The sequence below is a fragment of the Scyliorhinus torazame genome, chromosome 8 (genome assembly GCF_047496885.1).
Source record: "Scyliorhinus torazame isolate Kashiwa2021f chromosome 8, sScyTor2.1, whole genome shotgun sequence".
Classification (NCBI taxonomy): Eukaryota; Metazoa; Chordata; class Chondrichthyes; order Carcharhiniformes; family Scyliorhinidae; genus Scyliorhinus; species Scyliorhinus torazame.
The window spans coordinates 118,973,500-118,992,452 of NC_092714.1; the positions used below are offsets into that span (position 1 = coordinate 118,973,500).

Sequence of the window (18,953 nt, forward strand, 5' to 3'; positions counted from 1 at the left end):
TGGTGGCGAGCGAGGAAGGAATCGTAGTGCCTGCCTATTTCGGCGAAGAAGAGAGCCGTCTTGTAGACAAACCAAAAATGACCTGGGGGCCACTTGTCTGAGCACCACAGCGGTGGCGGACCAACCACCATCGGGAAGTTGGACACGGACCTCGTCATCAGGAGCCAGAGCAGGGAGATCCGTGGCGTGGGCGTCGTACACCGATTTGTGTTGGGCCCGAGACAACTGCATTCGACGAAGGACCGGAAGGTTGTCCAAGTCCGGGACATGAATGGCCGGCACCTAACTGGTGATTGGCTGCTGTGTTGATTGGTCTTGCAGTGTGTCAGTCAGTGTGTGTCTCTGCGCCATCATATACTGATGTGCATATTATGACAAGACCCACAGCAGCACATTCAAATTACAATCATAGGGTCTCCCAGCCAACCAGGGAATGAGAGGCAAATGCCAGTCCCGCACTCTGAACCCTCCCATGAAGAGAGAGAGACCCAAATGGAGAGATAGAAAGAGAAAAAAATAATTCAACCCCAAAGGAGAGTCAGAAAACTCCAGTCCTCCCAGGATGAAAAATCTGGCCAGGCCGTTACTGGATAAAGACATTGGGCAGGATTCTCCATTGGCCGATGCCAAAATTGGGAAAGGCAATTGGGTGGACAATCGGTCTTGAAGCCAAAATCGTTGCCGGTACCATGTTCACACCAAATCGCAATTCTCCGGTGCCTTGACGGTGGCGTCAATGCATTCCGCATGTACAGTAAACGCCGTTCGCATACTATTCATGGGTCTGACCCAATATTCTCCGGGGCCTCCGCCATCCTCTGCCTCTGTCAGGGGGACTTTCCGACGGTGAAGTTCACTTGTGCTTTTAAAAATCGGGAAACTGGCACTGTGGCTGATGAGGAAGGGAGAGGCGGGAGGAGATGCAGAGGCGCGCCGTGTGGGCTGCCGGTCCTGACAGTGGCTGGGGAGTGGGGGAAGGGCTGTCATTGTCAGGGGCATGACCAGAGGACGAACTGTGGGGCTGGGGTGACTCTCCACGGGACCAGGGTGTGCAGGCACATACCGCCATTGCCGCGGCCTGCAAGGCAGCCACCTTGCTGCGCATCCCACTGACCACCCACCACCCACCATGGCCTGTGGGTGCCCACCAGCCCCGCATTCCACCCACCACCCCACAATCCCCACACCCTAACCTCCACCCCACCACCCCCACACTCCATCCTCCGCCATACCACCCCCCAACCGGCCGCCACCCGCCAGTGGGGCATCACGCGGCCCACCCAAGGGCAACACGCACAGTAGCCCCTACAAGGTGGATGCCGTGGATTGCACAAATGACAAGGGCAGCACCAGCTGAAGGTAACCCTGGCAATGGGACGGGTGCCAGGGCCAAAGACCCCCCGGTTCTGGGCACTGACGGGGCCAGGAGTGCGGAAATGGGGCGTGGGGGTGAGGAACATGCGGGGGCAGGGTCTTCAGTACAAACCGGGACTCCCATGTAGCCCATAGTATCTGGTTGGGCACGGGGCTACATACCATGCTAACATGTCGGCCTTTCACATCCTGCAGTCAACGGATATTGGAATACAACCAGCAATGGTAGCCTTCCTGCTCGTCACCACGGCTCTGGGGGTTTCACTGAGGGTGTACGAGCTGGAGCTGCTCGAGGAGCAGGACTCTGCAAGAGTAGAGCATGCCCCAGAGGAACAGGAGGCAGCCAGTGAGGATGGAAAGTCGGCTGCCCTACAGGACGAGGAGGAGGTGGGAAGGAGACACTGCATGAGGCCTCATGTGTATTGGCAGCGCCTGACATTCGAGAACCTGCCGGACCGGACATGCCGTTGAAGACTCTGGTTGAACAGGTGAACAGTGCGACATACCTGCCAGATCATGGCACACATGACACCGCTGGGGAATGGGAGAGGACACCTGCTCCCGGTGGCCGTTAGGGGGATGATGGCCCTGAACGATTACACCACGTGGTCCTTCCAGGGGCTGAGTGGGGAGCACAGCGTACAGGTGCATCTGCACCTGGTCGGCTCAATACATCAATTTCAATGTGGGCCGAGCCCACCAGGAAGCCCGGGCTGCGGGGTTTGCCACCATTGCCAAGATGCCCCGAGTCCAGGCGGTAATCAACAGGATGCATGTCCCCCTATGAGCTCCTGCAGATGACAGGCCGGTATTCACAAACCGAAAGGGGTTCCACTCGATGAACATTCAGCTGGTGTGTGACCATGAGATACACATCATGCACGTTTGCCCCAATAGCCAGGCAGTGGGCACGGCGCTTTCATCCTGGCATACTCCACACTTACTGGCCTCTTTGAGGTGCATCCCTGGCTGGGGGATTGGCTCCTGGGTGATAGGGGTTATCCACTGCAGCCGTGGCTGATGCCACCTATCCAGAGGCCACAGACCGAACGGAAACCTGAAACAACAACGCCCATGCAGCGACCAGGGCCGTGATCAAGCTCTGCCTTAAAAATATTCAAAGGTTCTGCTTCTCTGCCTTTTGAGAAAGAGAGTTCCAGAGACTCACGATGCTCAGAGAAAACAATTCTCCTCACCTTTGTCTTAAATGAGCAACTCCTTATTTTTAATCAGTGACTCCTAGATCTAGGTTCTCTGACAAGAGGAAACATCCTCTCCACATCCACCCTGTCAATACCCCTCAGGATCTTAAAGGTTTTGATAAAGTCGCCTTTTCTCTTCTAAATTCTAGTGGATTCAAACCTAACCTCTCCAATCTTTCCTCATAAGACAATCAGTCCATTCCTCGAATTAGTCTCGTCAGCCTTCTCTGAACTGCTTCTTTGATAAATAAGGTGACCAGTACTGTCCACAATGTTTCAGATATGGGGCGAGATCCTCCGACCCCACACCGGGTCGGAGAATCGCCGGGGGCTGGCTTGAATCCCGCCCCCGCCGGGTGCCGAATTCTCCGGCACCGGATATTCAGCGGGGGCGGGAATCGCGGCATGCCGTTTGGCGTGCCGGTTGGCGAGCCCCCCCCGCGATTCTCCGGCCCGGATGGGCTGAAGTCCCACCGCTTAAATGCCTGTCCCGCCGGCGTAGATTAAACCACCTACCTTACCGATGGGACACGGCGGCGTGGGCGGGCTCCGGGGTCCTGGGGGGGGGGGGGCGCGGGGCGATCTGGCCCCGGGGGGTGCCCCCACGGTGGCCTGGCCCGCGATCGGGGCCCACCGATCCGCGGGTGGGCCTGTGCCATGGGGGTACTCTTTCCCTTCCACCTTCGCCATGGTCTCCACCATGGCGGAGGCGGAAGAGACTCCCTCCACTGCGCATGTGCGTGAATGCCGTCAGCGGCCGCTAACGCTCCCGCGCATGCGCCGCCCGGAGATGTCATTTCCGCACCAGCTGGCGGGGCACCAAAGGCCTTTCCCGCCAGCTGGCGGGGCGGAAATTCGTCCAGCGTGGGCCTAGCCACTTAAGGTTGGGGCTCGACTCCCCAAGATGCGGAGCATTCCGCACCTTTGGGGCGGCGCGATGCCCGACTGATTTGCGCCATTTTGGGCGCCAGTCGGCGGGCATCGCGCCGATACCGGAGAATTTTGCCCATGGTCTCACCAATGTCCTGCTCAACTGAAGTACATACCTACTTTTGTCATCAGCTCCCCTCACAATAAATGATAATTCTATTAGCTTTCCTAATTACTTGCTGTTCCTGTATACCAGCCTTTTGTCATTCATGCACCCAGACACCCCGATACTTCTGCACCTCAGAGCTCTTCAGTCTCTCACCATTTAGATAATAATCTTTTTTATTCTTCCTGCCAAAATGGATTAATTTCACATTTGTCCACATTACAAAGAACAAAGAACAAAGAAATGTACAGCACAGGAACAGGCCCTTCGGCCCTCCAAGCCCGTGCCGACCACGCTGCCCGACTAAACTACAATCTTCTACACTTCCTGGGTCCGTATCCCTCTATTCCCATCCTATTCATGTATTTGTCAAGATGCCCCTTAAATGTCACTATCGTCCCTGCTTCCACCACCTCCTCCGGTAGCGAGTTCCAGGCACCCACTACCCTCTGCGTAAAAAACTTGCCTCGTACATCTACTCTAAACCTTGCCTCTCTCACCTTAAACCTGTGCCCCCTAGTAATTGACCCCTCTACCCCGGGGAAAAGCCTCTGACTATCCACTCTGTCTGTGCCCCTCATAATTTTGTAGACCTCTATCAGGTCTCCCCTCAACCTCCTTCGTTCCAGTGAGAACAAACCGAGTTTATTCAACCACTCCTCATAGCTAATGCCCTCCATACCAGGCAACATTCTGGTAAATCTCTTCTGCACCCTCTCTAAAGCCTCCACATCCTTCTGGTAGTGTGGCGACCAGAATTGAACACTATACTCCAAGTGTGGCCTAACTAAGGTTCTATACAGCTGCAACATGACTTGCCAATTCTTATACTCAATGCCCCGGCCAATGAAGGCAAGCATGCCGTGTGCCTTCTTGACTACCTTCTCCACCTGTGTTGCCCCTTTCAGTGACCTGTGGACCTGTACTCCTAGATCTCTTTGACTTTCAATATTCTTGAGGGTTCTACCATTCACTGTATGTTCCCTACCTGCATTAGACCTTCCAAAATGCATTACCTCACATTTGTCCGGATTAAACTCCATCTGCCATCTCTCCGCCCATGTCTCCAAACAATCTAAATCCTGCTGTATCCTCTGACAGTCCTCATCGCTATCCGCAATTCCACCAACCTTTGTGTCGTCTGCAAACTTACTAATCAGACCAGTTAAATTTTCCTCCAAATCATTTATACATACTACAAACAGCAAAGGTCCCAGCACTGATCCCTGTGGAACACCACTGGTCACAGCCCTCCAATTAGAAAAGCATCCTTCCATTGCTACTCTCTGCCTTCTATGACCTAGCCAGTTCTGTATCCACCTTGCTAGCTCACCCCTGATCCCGTGTGACTTCACCTTTTGTACCAGTCTACCATGAGGGACCTTGTCAAAGGCCTTATTGAAGTCCATATAGACAACATCCACTGCCCTACCTGCATCAATCATCTTTGTGACCTCCCCTGAAAAGCTCTATCAAGTTAGTGAGACACAACCTCCCCTTCACAAAACCATGCTGCCTCTCACTAATACGACCCCTTGCTTCCAAATGGGAGTAGATCCTGTCTCGAAGAATTCTCTCCAGTAATTTCCCTACCACTGAAGTAAGGCTCACCGGCCTGTAGTTCCCAGGATTATCCTTGCTACCCTTCTTAAACAGAGGAACAACATTGGTTATTCTCCAGTCCGAATTCTCCATTCCGCTCCATTTGCGAGTTTTGCCCAATCATTTCACCCATCTATGTCCTCTTATAACCTCTTTACATTCGCCTCACAATTTATTTTCCGATCTCTCTTTGTATTGGCAGCAAATTTAGCAACCACAGCTTCAGTCGCTTCACTCAACTCATTTATATAAATTGTAAAATGCTGAGGCCCCAGCACCGATCCCTGTGGCACACCACTCATCACATCTTGCCAACCAGAAAAAGACTCATGTGTGCCAACTTTCTGTTTCCTGTCAGCTATCCAATCTTCTATCCATGCCAATATGTTACGCCCTATGCCAAGTACAGGGCATCCACCAGTTCCCCTTTATCCACAGCACATGTGACACCTTCAATGAACTGCAATAAATTGGCTAAACATGATTTCTCTTCCACAAAACCATGTTGATTCTGCCTGATTGCCTCAAATTTTTCTAAGTGCCCTGCTATAACATCTTTGATAATGGCTTCCAACGTTTTCCCGATGACAGATGTTAGGCTAACTGGCCTATATTTTCCTGCTTTCTGTCTCCCTTTTTGAATAAAGGAGTTACATTTTCGATCTACCAACATAATGTAACCTTCTGCGAATCTCGGCAACTTTGGAAAATTAAAACTCTTGTTCAGCCTTAACTGGAATATTGCATCCTGTTCTGGGTGCCACATGTTAGGAAAGATGTAAAAGCATTTGAGCGGATGCAAAGAAAGTTCGCAAGAATGGTTCCCGGTATAGATAGATTGGAAAAGTTGGGACTGTTCTCCTTGGAGAAGATAAAGTTGAGAGGAGATTTCATAGAGATATTCAAACCACAAAGGGCCTGGATAGATTAGATAGGGAGAAACTGTTCCTATTTGTGTCAGAATCGAGAACCAGAGGACATAAATTTAAGACGGTCGACACTAGAAGCAATGGGCATAAGGAAAGAATTTTCACACAACACATGGTCAAGATCTGGAATGTGCTGCCTGATAGTGTGGTGGAGGCAGATTCAATTGAGGTATTCAAGAGGAAATTGGATTATTATCTGAAAAGGGAGAATGTGCAGAGCCAAAGGAAGAAGTCAGAGGATTGACACTTGGTGAATTTCTCCTCCATCAACATGAATATGATCAGCTGGGTGGCCTCCTTCTGTCCTGTTGCCATTCTGTGATTCTAAAGACTTATATTCATACAGCATTTTTAACAACTTACAGATAACCCAAACACCTAGTGACTGTTGTAACAGAGGAAACAATATGGTCAATTTGCACAGGTCTCACTAACAGCAATGAAATGTGTTGATCGAATCCGCTGTTTTGGATGTTGCTTGAGGCATTAAATACTGCCCAGAGCAGCAACGGAACTCACAGGTTTTTCTTCAAAGAGTACCTTGAGGTCCTTTACAGTCACCTGAGAGGGTTAGGCAAGCTGACAGTTTAGATCATAGAATCCCAACAGTACAGAAGGAGGCCTTTTGGCCCATCGAGTCTGTACCGACCCTCCAAAAGAGCATCCTATCTACGTCCCCCACCTTATTCCTGTAACCCCACCTAACCTGTATCTCTTTGGATACTAAGGGGAAATTTAGCATGGCCAATCCACCTAACCTGCACATCTTGGGACTGTGGGAGGAAACCGGAGTACCTGAAGGAAACACATGCAGACAAGGGAGAACTTGCAAACTCCACACAGGCAGTCACCCAAAGCCAGAATTGAACCAGGGTCCCTGGTGCTGTGAGGCAGCATGTCACCTGAAAGCTGGCACCTCCAACAGCGCAGCACTCCACTCGTACAGGACTGAAGTGTCAGCCTGTATAATGTGCACAGTTCCCGAGAGTGGAACATGAACCTGTGAATTTCTGACACAGAGAGGCGAGTGTGACCCCTGAGTCACGACAAACACTTCAGAAACCAAGTTTTCAGCTCTTCATGAAGACAGATTATTCTGTTCCTCACTAGTGATACAGTCAAAGTCAGTTACCCCTCCAGTACTAAGTGGGAAGAAGGGCAGCAGTGCTTTAATATGACAGTACATTTCAGTGACAGACTGGTTGTGAAAGGCAATGGGTCACATGGTTGGTTTATGTCACTAAAAGGGCCTCATGCTGCCATCACTAGTTTACACAGTGAAACATGAGACAGTGTTAAAATGAAATATGGCAACTCTGGTCATCTTGAGTCATCCTTGAAAGATTTTAAAATGAAGGCTTTTATTTTGTCAATTATTTTAAATATTGTATTATGACTTACGCTCTCCTCCGAACACTTGCATTTCCACTCTACTCTGGACAGTGTACCTGATGGAAAACTAATTGAAATTGCTGGAGGAAAGCTCCAAAGCTGCAACAGGCTCCAGGCTGACATTAGTCTTCGCCAGACTCATGAATTTGAAACATGTTTTAACACCACACCCAGTTTTCCTTTGCATTAGTGGATATCTGTCTCAGTGCGAAACACTCTGCCTATTCCCTATGAGCTCATTTCAGCTGACTGGTAACGGTCAATTAATTCCACCACCCTCTATTTCCATGGAAACAAACAAAAGGCAAATTCATTTAAAGTAGTAAATATTTCAACACATGTGCCCATGTCCAATTTTCTCTCCCCTTGAGCAATTAGACTGAAGTTCCTGGGCACACTTCAATATCTCAGTCAGATAGCTATTTTTCATGTGTGAACCTAAATAATGGCTGTTTGGCCATAGATGCCATTAGAGGCAAACCCAAACATAGAACATACAGTGCAGAGGAGGCCATTTGGCCCATTGAGTCTGCACCAACCCACTTTATGCCCTCACTTCCACCCTATCGCCGTAACCCAATAACCCCTCCTTATCGTTTTGGACACTAAGGGCAATTCAGAATGTCCAATCTACCTAACCTGGACGTCTTTAGACTGTGGGAGGAAACCGGAGCACCCGGAGGAAACCCACGCAGACATGGGAAGAAGGTGCAGACTCCGCACAGACAGTGCCCCAGCGGGGAATCGAACCTGGGACCCTGGCATTGTGAAACCACCATGCTACCGTGCTACCCACAAAAACCTTTCTGTAGCTTTTTAAATATTTGTTCATGGAATGTGGGGTCATTGGCTAGGCCAACATTTATTGCCCATCCCTAATTTCCCTTGAGAAAGTGGTGGTGATCTGCAACCACTGCACACCACGTTGTGTAGGCACATCCACAGTGCTCTTAGGGAGGCAGCATCAAGATGCAGCAACAGTGAAGGAACAGTGCTATGTTTCCAAATCAGCATGGTGAATGACTTGGATGTCAACTTGCAGGTGGTGGCGTTCTCATATATCTGCTGCCCTTGTCCTTCTAGATGGTAAGGGTCGTGGGTTTGGTAGGTGTTGCCTCAGGGGCCTTGGTGATTTCTGTAGTGCATCTTGTAGGTGTTCCTGTGCGTCAATGGCAGAGGAAATGAATGTTTGTGGAAGAGATGCCAATAAAGTGTGACACTTAGTCCTGGATGATATTGAACTTCTTAAGTGTTGTTGGAGCTGCACTAATCCAGGCAAGTGGGCAGTATTCCATCACACTCCTGATTTGTGCCTCACATCTTGTGAATGAATATATTTATATAACTGGTCCAGTTCAGTTTCTGTTGGCAAGAACCATTTTGCAACAGGGATTACAGAATAATGATCAACTGTGGATACTCTGGTTAATCTTCCTCACCCATAGGCAATGGCATTGAAGCCAAATGCAGCTCTCATACAACCATCCTGTTTGAAATCGAGAATATGCGTCCCTCTTTTTAATGATCCTACATAAAAGCTTATCACTGTTGCAAATTGAGTAAATCCTGAAAATTTGAGAGTACAGAAAACTTTTTGTCTTCAAAGTTGCAGAATGATCTCTTTTGTTTCTATTCTGTAGCCACCCTCTATCTGGTTAAAAATAACAAACAGCTTCTCAGTATGAGATTACTTTGAATTAGGTCAAGATGACACAGTGGGATTATATCAGCCCATCAGTAGAGGAAGGGTTCGGGGTGCCATTTTAAAATGCCGCCTGGGTCTGGATCCCCCCCAATTTACCGATTAGGGAGTCCTCAAGCCCTGCTCACACCACCTCATAAGGATAGGGCACCCCCAGGCCCAATCCCGGCATGGGCAACCTGCCAGCCTGGCAATGCTTCTTCCAGCCTGACAATACTTCTTCCAGCCTGGCAGTGGCATTTAGGCATCCTGTCAGTGTCAGGGTGGCGCTACTAGAGTGCTAAGGTGGCATCAGCGGGACCAGGGTACCATACTTCCCAGAGCCTTGACCACCCAAGGGCCTCCAATTTCCTGGGAGATTCCCCCCCCACCACCCGATCCCCCCCCCCCCCCCCCCACCCCCTCCCAGGTGCCGTTATGCCTAGTCCACATTTGTGTGGACCAGTGCTAAATGGCGCCATGGTGATATCTCCAATGCATGGCCGTTTGATCTGGGCCTTGGGAGACTCTGGAGTGAACATATTTTAATGAGCTTGACTGCTCACTCATTCGACCTCACGAGGTGTCCCGAGCGTCGTGAATCTTGCCAGAGACCTCTCGCGAGATCTGCCAACCTCGTGGCACCACCGAGTCAGTGTGATGAGGCAGTACGATCGTGAGTAATAAGTTCCATCTATTGAGCAATGTTCTGAGGACTGTATCATCACACATGTCAGTTTTCAGCCAATTCTATATACTCCACATGATACCAAGAAATGGCTGAATGCTCTTGATATGGAAAGGGCCTGTCAACATTCTGGGCAGGTTTCTCCAGGAATCGGCGGGGCAGGCAGAAATGGCGCAGTGGAGTGCGGGAACCACTCCGGCGTCGGGCCGTTCCAAAGGTGCAGAATCCTCCGGACCTTCAGCGGCTAGGCCGGCGGCGGAGTGGTTTGCGCCCCGCCGGCCAGCGTGGAAGGCCTTTGGCGCCGCGCCAGCCGGGGCCGGAGGGACTCTGCCGGCCGGCGTGGGTCCGTGCATGCATGGGAGCATCAGCAGCTGCTGACATCATCCCCGTGCCTGCACAGGGGGGCTTCACCTTTGCGCCGGCCATCGCAGAGGCTTACACGGCCGGCGGGTAAGAATAGAGTGCCCCCATGGCACAGGCCTGCCCGCGGATCGGTGGGCCCCAATCACGGGCCAGGCCACTGTGGGGGCACTCCCCGGGACCAGATCTCCCCGTGCCCCCCCCCCCAGGACCCCGGGGCCCACCCGCGCTGCCAGGTCCCGCCGGTAAGGGACCAACTCCAATTTACGCCGGCGGGGCCTGCATAAAACGGATGGGACTTCAGCCCATCATGGTGCCGGAGAATTCGGCAGCCGGCGGTAGCAGGATTCACACCGCCCCCCCCCCCCCCGGCGATTCTCCGACCCGGCGGGGGGGGGGTCGGAGAATCCCGCCCCTGTCTGTGTTGTTGAAGACTTGTGCACCAGAACTAGTCATGCCCCTAGCCAAGTTATTTCAATAAAAAGTCTTACAACACCAGGTTGAATTCCAACAGGTTTGTTTCGAATCACTAGCTTTCGAAGCACTGCTCCCTCCTCAGGTGAATTCACCTGAGGAAGGGGCAGCGCTCCAGTCACCTGAGGAAGGAGCAGTGATCCGAAAGCTAGTGATTCGAAGCAAACCCGTTGGACTTCAACCTGGTTTTGTAAGACTTCTTACTATGCTCACCCCAGTCCAATGCCGGCATCTCCACATCAGAGATATTTCAATGCAGCTACATTACTGGCATCTACCCATCAATGTGGAAAATTGTGCAGCTATTTCCTGTCCTTAAAACCAACAAATCCAACTCAGCCAATTAACGGTCAGTCACCGACTCTAAATCATCAGCACGGTGATAGAAAGGGAAATCGACAGTGCTATCATGAAGTGGCACTTTACTAATAACCTGCTAGTTGCTCAGTTTGGGTTCCAGCAGGAGCACTAAGCTCCAAGTGTCATTACAATGTTGGTCCAGATATGGACAAAAGAGCTGAATTTCAGACTGCCCTTGACATCAACACAGCATTTAACTGAGTGTGGCATCAAGGAGCCTGAGCAAAATTGAAGCAATTGGAATTAAGGAAAAATTCTTCACTGACCGACATCATACCTAGCACAAAGGAAGATGACTCCGGTTCTTGGAGGTCAATTATCTCAGTCCCTGGACATCGCAGCCAATCATCTCCAGTTCCCTCATCAGTGAACTTCCCTCCATCATAACATCAGAAGCAAGAGTTGCGCAATCATCAGCAAACAGGTTCAAAACCATTTGCAATTGCTCAGATAATGGAACAGTCAGTTTCGCAAGGCCTGAATATGGGAAATGGGCATATGGGAACACCACCTTTTCCAAGTTCTTTTCCAGGCAACCCACCATCCTGTCTTATTATTTATTATTATTTCTTGGAGCTGTTTTCCAATTCCTCCCTTGCCATTGGGTCCTGGAATTCTCTCCCTAATACCTCCATAGGAGGATCTTCACTGATCTTCACCCTACAGACAGTGAAGTTGTTCAAAGCGACAGCTCACCACCACCTTCTCAGGGCAATTAAGGATGACTAACAAATGCTTGTCTTTGTTAAAATCTTGTGAATGAATAGCAAAACATTTGGGCCGGGATTCACCGACCCCCCACTGGGTCGGAGAACCCCCGGGGTGAGGCACGAATCCCGCCCCGACGCCGGCTGCCGTATTCTCCAGCGCCGTTTTTCGGGCGGCGGTGGGATTACCACTATGCCGGTCAGGGGCCGTTGACAGTGGCCACCCCCGGCGATTCTCCGGGCCCCAATGGGCTGAGTGGCCGTCCATTTTTGGCCAGTCCCGCCAGGACCTGGCAGGTGAGTATGCGGTGGCGGTCCTCGGGGGGACGTGGGGGGATCAGACCCCGGGGGGGGCCCCCACGGTGGCCTGGCCCGCGATCGGGGCCCACCGATCTGCGGGCCGGCTTATTCTGTGGGGGCACTTCTTCCTACCGCGCCGGGCCCCTGTAAGGCTCTACCATATTGCCCGGAGGCCGGCGCGGAGAAGAGAACCACCAGCGCATGCGCGGAAATACACCGGCCAGTCTGCGCATGCGCGGAATCTCGCCGGCCGGCCGCACACACGCGAACACGCGCTGTCCCTTCGCCGCCGGCTGGAACAGCGTCAACCCCTCCGGCGTCAACCTAGCCCCCTAGAAAGGTGAGAATTCCTCACCTTGGGGGGCCGTTGACGACGGAGTCATTGGCGCCGGTTTTCCCGCCGGCGTAGGGACTTAGTCCCAGGAGGGAAAATCCCGGCCTTGATTTGCTCCCAACCAAAACAAAGATTTGCTGAATGTTTTTCTCCAATGTATTTACTGACCCTTTTCATTTCTTGTTGTTCCGCATGAAAGAACATGTCAGTCAGTCCTGAATTCAAAGAAGGAAAAAAATATAGTGTTTATTTATCTATTTTCACCTTGCAACAAATATGATTGAGTAAGATTGATTGCACTTTGCAATCTTAGCCTGATAATAACCTCAGCAGATAGAAAGTTTTTTCTATTTTGGTTTAAAAATGGATACAAATTAATCTGCTGCCAAACAGTCATTTCTGAACCAGACCCAAAATCAATAAAGGATTATCTTACAACGAAAACAAAACTAGCTGCAAAGCCTGTACAAATACTTACAATCAAATTCTATGTAAATCATAAGCTACGTCAGGTCATGTTTAAGGTCTTGTGTGTTTGTCCACACTTAAATGCATTCAATATGTATTCAACAAAATTGATTTCAGATGTGATAATTATTTGGATAACTATAGCGTCATTAGAATTCAATGTGTATCTTATTGAAAGAATTGTTTCAAACTCTGATAAAAATGATTTTATGGCAAGTTGCGTGCTTGCAGTGGAATAGTCTTCAGCATCAGTCACTGTCAGGAACACCGAGGTCAGATGCCATGGTAGGTTTGCAATAATATATTGTCCATTGTACTCCAGTAATGCATCAGGTCAACTCAGTCAGTAATTGCCTCACCCCTGGGTCCGATGATTGCTAGTTGGAGCCCGGTACCTCTGGCTAAATATGTAATTTAAGCAAATGTTGCAGCGCGGTACTGAGAGAGTACTATAAATCAGAAAGCAGTTTGTGAATTTGAGAATGAATGATCTATAAATGGGTGTTTCTCTGTAGTTTGCAATGCTGTTTAATAAGTGCTTAACAAGTTGTTGGCAGTAATACGGCACAGGGCTTCAATATATGCTGAGATGCACTTAAATTGATAAAAGGGGCTGAAGAACAGTCAGTTCTCCAGAAAGTAAGTAAACCATGTTTCAACAGAGACTATGTAGCATGGTGCCGGTCTATTTTTCACAAAACAGGTCTTATTTTAGGTTGTATGATACATTAGTGTGATCCCGAGTGTTCACAGATGTAAGTATGGGATAAATAAGGCTCTCGGCATGATTGTGCTGAAGCTCCCTTGTGTTGAGCACAATCAGCTGAAGATCAGGCCTGTGGATTCCAAAAGCTTCCTTCGGGAGAACATTCTGACTCCCCCCTGGTCCACAAGGTCTATTAAAACAGGTAAAAGCTGTAAAACTTACTTTGACCTCTTCTGACCGCACAGCTCCTCCCACCATGGGCTTAATTTTACAGGAGCAGCAGGATCTCCGCACCTTCTTTGTAAAATTAAGCCTGCCTGCACTTTATTGTCAGGGCTTTAATTACTTTCAGGTGGGTCTTTGGCCCCCATCAGTGATGAAACCCTGCATCGGAGAGTTGCTGACCAATCAAATGGCAGGCAGCTCTTTCACTCCAGCAATGACACCGGGAGCAGTGGTCGCTGCAGGAACTGCAACAGCCCCTGAGGAGGATACACTGATGCAGCCCAGATGAAGGTAAGTCTGTGGTCTTGCCAGTGCCACACTGGCAGTCCCCACTGAGGGGTAAGGAGCAGGGATTAACAGAGAGGGTGAAGGCAAAACGCAATGGCGGTAATTCCTTGGGGGCCTGCCTCTGATGGGCACAGGACCAGGAGGCATCCTCCTTAGCCCAGCCACAATACTGCCAGGGAAAGGCTGGCGGACTGAACACTTGGCACAGGTGCCACCAGCCATGGGTAGAATCTCAGCGATGGCAGGAGGAGGCCCTTAAGTGACCGTCAATTGGGCCCTAACTGCTCCAAAGGCAAGCAAGACACCCAAAACCTGCCCCATCACAGGTAAAATACCTACAAGGTGGTAGTCGGGAATAGGTAGGTGACACATATGGCACCACTGCCATTACGACTCCCCCTCACACCTGCCACTCCACGCCTGGGGGGCATAAATCTCCGGCTCATGGGTCTGCTGCCAGGCAACAGACTAAACTTGTTGTGAGGTTGAAACACATTGGGCTGGATTCTCCATTTCTGAGGCTAAGTGCCGGTGCCCTTGGAGAATCCGTGGTGTTCTACAACGGAAAAATCGACACGAAAACCTCACCGGTACCAGTGAGGGGCTAGCACCGGCGCCCCGTGGAACACCCACGGAAAACAACCAGAGAATCACCAGGTCCAAGGCCGCACATGCGCAGGGCTGACAAGCTGTAGCCGTGTACTCCTGCAACCGCACCGGTAGCGCCAGGAAACATAGTGTACCCACCCCGACCCCACAACCCACCTCCTGGCCACCCCCCACCACTCCCCCTAGCCTTAGCAGAAGCACTCCGGCCAGCGGCATAGATCACGGCCGTGTGTGACGGCGCTGGACACTGTCCGCAGCCAGCATGCCAAGCTCCTGACTGCTGGGACCACACATGGCCCCTGCCGTCGGGAACGCAGCCCATCGGAGGCGGAGCGTCGTGGTTGGGCCCGCAGATGACGTGCCAACGGCGTTGTGACTGCGCACGCCGCGCATCCCGATGACACCAATTTGGAGGGGGTGGAGAATTGGCAACAGTTGTCAAACCGGCACCTGCCCCGATTTCGCCGTTGGAATCCATTCTCCGCCCGATCGCCGTTCACGATTTAGGCTACGGAGAATCCCGCCCATTGTGTTGCTGATGGCGCGAGTCGCATGTTCTGATTCTTAAATAGGCACCAACTTGCTTTTAGCGGGAGTTCTATCCAGCATCTGAATCAATGACTTAAATAGTGCAACAATCTAGAATTTGGTAGGTCAAGGTCAGGTTGTGAAGTTTTCCTTCCCTCGCAGTTGGAGGGAATTCAAATCGGGCTCAATAGTCTCCATTTAAATTAAGTAGTTGGTTCGATCCAGATTATAAAATGGAGTCATTTTGAGATGCAGGTTGTCATCTGCTGATTGTCAGGTTATTTTGAACACAATACATATGGTGGGCGATTATGTGCTCGCATTCGCCATGAGGGCAAACAGCAACGTGGCACAACATCTCGCAAGAATCGGAAAACAAGCTTCTTGCTGGCAAGATCAGTTTCCAAATTTTCCTGCCTCTCACCAGTCATATCATGAGGTTACTGCCCTCATTTCAATGCATTTAAATAAATTATAACATAATTAAAGGGCTTCCCTGCCACATTACATTGGCAAAGTTTACAACAGGCATTTAAAAACGTGAAGAAGTCGAGGGGGACCTGCTGGGAGTGCAAAGGTAAGCATATCCCATGGGTGGAGAGGGACATGCTCAGGCAGTACCCAGGCACTACCCCCTGGCACTGTTTCCGGCAATGCCCACTACACAGCAGTGCCAGGATCAGTGCCAAAGGGGCACCTCTGGAGAGATCCACCGGGGGAGGGGGGGTTCCCCTTATGTGTGTAGGGATATCTGTCCTGGTGCCTGTGTTGGGGGGTTCCTTGTGCCTATATCAGGTTGGGGGGACTTTCCCAGTGCTTGTAGGTGATTGCTCTTATCTGTTGAGGGAGGGAGGTTACCCCGGTGCATGGAGGGGGAAATGGGTTCCCCATATCTATGGCGATCGGGGGGGGTGGGGGAGGGAAGTTTTTTTTTAACGCAGATCAGGGCACCCTTTAAAAATGTGCCTTGGGCAGCACGGTGGCGCAGTGGTTAGCACTGCAGTCTCACGGCGCCAAGGTTTCAGGTTCGATCCCGGCTCTGGGTCACTGTCCGTGTGGAGTTTGCACATTCTCCTTGTGTTTGCGTGGGTTTTGCCCCCACAGCACAAAGATGTGCAGGGTAAGTGGATTGGACACGCTAAATTGCCCCTTGTACTAAATTGGAAAAAATGAATTGGGTACTCTAAATCTATTTTTTTTTAATTGAAAAATAAATGTGCCTTGATCTTTGTGGAGCTGGTGTTATTGCCTCGGGTGCTGCCCCACCAGTGTGGCGGCGTCAAAGCCACCTGCAGCATTTTGTTTCTCTTAAGTGTGGCAATATCTAGTCAAAAAGCCAGCGGCACAGCCAGGGAGCACAGGCCAGCTTTCTCACAAGAGCCAACAATTAAGGGGGAAAAAATCGGAAAGTTTCAGCCATCATTTTGATTCCTTGCTCATTCGAGTTTGTATTTTCGGGATCGTTAACTGAGTCAGAAGAGTCAATTCAGGTCGACTCTCTGCACTTTATTGGAGCTGGCATGATATTTGTTGAGAAAGAGGTTTGAGAAGTAAGAGAGATATTTAACAACATTGGCTAACTTTCCAGGAGAGGTGGACAAAGGGACTTTCGAGTTATTCAAAGTAACTAACTTGTGGAAGTTTCTGAACAGAAGATTCATAGTGGAATTGCTGAACCAATTGTCCTTTTGTAGCTCTGAACCTGCTTGTGTTCTAAATGAATCATGGTAGTGACGATATGGAGAGACCAATAAAGGGGAGAAGATAATAAGTTTTACAAACGATAAACAAAACTTGTGGGGCCTGAAAAAAGGAAGATATTGTAGATAACAGTTTCTGCTTGCACGGCTGGCAAACAATCCCTGACTCCACTCCATACTATCATTATTTGCATAGATTGACCTCTGATAGGTAAAAGCCACATATGTGAACAGATTATCTACAGTTTATTTGATGAGGAGGACAATCGGCTACTCATGATTTAAACAGTCTGGTGTATGCATTATTCTAATTATTTCAAATTATTGGTTTAAATACAGCCAAGTCTCAATACTTCCAGTTCTACAGGGACCAGCGCTGTTTCATTTGATTGAGGACTAAACTCTTTTTGTGACTGGAATAGGTGCCAAGCTATACAAAGGTTAGTTTTTCAGTTCTTTCACAATGGTTCGAGTCAAGCTGTGCAGCAAAGTTACCTCAGACTCAACAATTACAGCAATGCACTTCTCCTCGTGTTTCAGTAAAATTATTGCAAATCCCACATTTTCTACATTCAACTCAACTCAGAAATAACGGTCTAGTCCAGAGTAACTAGAACATCAGTGAATTAAAGTTAAGCATTCATGCATTTTAGTATTTCAAATAAATTCAAAACAATCACAAAGGGCGTTTAAAAATTTGGAGATCGTTAATGTGGCCAGTCAGCCGATGATCAGCAGCAGAGTGGCTCAGACCGGTTTAATGACCTGAACTTCATTAACATGCCAAGTAAATGTCCGGAAACCTCTACCAGGCACAAATTGGGCAGTTTGGTAGTTGGATGACAACCCGTGATCCCCATGTCTTGACAAGTGAAGTAGGGCCTCAGCTGTTCAAACTTTTCATAACGTCAGCCAGACTGTAGTATTTGTTTAACCTTTGAAAGAATAGTGGGCTGGATTCTCTGTTTTTGGGACTATGTCCCATGCCGTCGGGAAAACTGTTTTTTTACGCAAGGAAAACCGGTGTCAAAAGGCCACAGATTCCCCGTTTTGCAGGGGGCTAGCAGGCAGCTGTCGTAGAGCTCACAGCTCTTGCTGTTGATACGGCCCCCCGCACTTCCGGTTCAGAGGCCGCGCATGCGCATGGTGGCGGCCTGCAGCGGCCGCACCGTGCTCCATGGCGGACTCAGCCCGCCGACCTGGACCTGCCTCGCATCAGCCGCACGCGTGCCTCGGACCGCCAGCACACGTTGCCCCCAGCCTTGAATGAAACCCCTCCAGTCCGCCGATCGGCCTTTCCCCGACTGTGGCGAGGATCACGGACAGTGGAACCACACGAGTCCCACGCCATCGGGTATTCAGCCGGTCGGTAACGGAGCATCGCGGGGCAGGCCTCAGGCAATGGCCTGAGGCAGTGGATACTTGCTGCAGCGTTCTCCATGAGTACGGCGACTTTCGGGGGGGCGGAGAATTGCGAAACCGGTGCCAGTCCCGATTTTGTGCACCAAAAAGGATTCTCTGCCCCGTCGCCGAACGCGATTTTGCCATCGGGGGGGGTGGAGAATCCAGCCCCCCGACGGGGTCTCTTTGGGTCCAGTTGTGGATGTGACCTGCGGACACTGGCAGGGTGTCTTGGAGGTTTAGGGCTGGAATAATCCTCTGGGATAGTGGTGGTGACGGAATGCTCTTAGGTAGAGGCAGGAAACATAACGCATCTACATCAACAATTTGTGTCCCAGGTCAGTGCTGAAAAACATAGTTCTACACCACCATCAGCAAGGACAATGCTGCACCCTCGCCGAAGCAATGGGTGGTATGGGCTTAACTTCCCTTTTTAAAATTCATTTAGAGTATCCAATTTTTTTTTCCAATTAAGGGGCAATTTAGCGTGGCCAATCCACCTACCCTGCACATCTTTTGGGTTGTGGAGCTGAGACCCACGCAGACACAGGGAGAATGTGCAAACTCCACACGAACAGTGATCCATGTC

General features: G+C 50.2%; 1 long non-coding RNA gene across 3 annotated transcripts in view; it reads left to right on the forward strand.

Annotated features, from left to right (window-relative positions):
- The window catches only part of LOC140428071 (uncharacterized), a 123,456-nt gene that overhangs the window by 55,899 nt on the left and 48,604 nt on the right, over positions 1-18,953 (forward strand). The window contains exon 1 of one of the 3 annotated variants that reach the window (XR_011948694.1): positions 17,263-17,403. The exons of the other annotated variants lie outside the window; for them this stretch is intronic. This is a non-coding gene — a long non-coding RNA (uncharacterized lncRNA). Of the gene's footprint in view, positions 1-17,262; positions 17,404-18,953 lie in introns of those variants that run through there. 3 annotated transcript variants of the gene reach the window in all.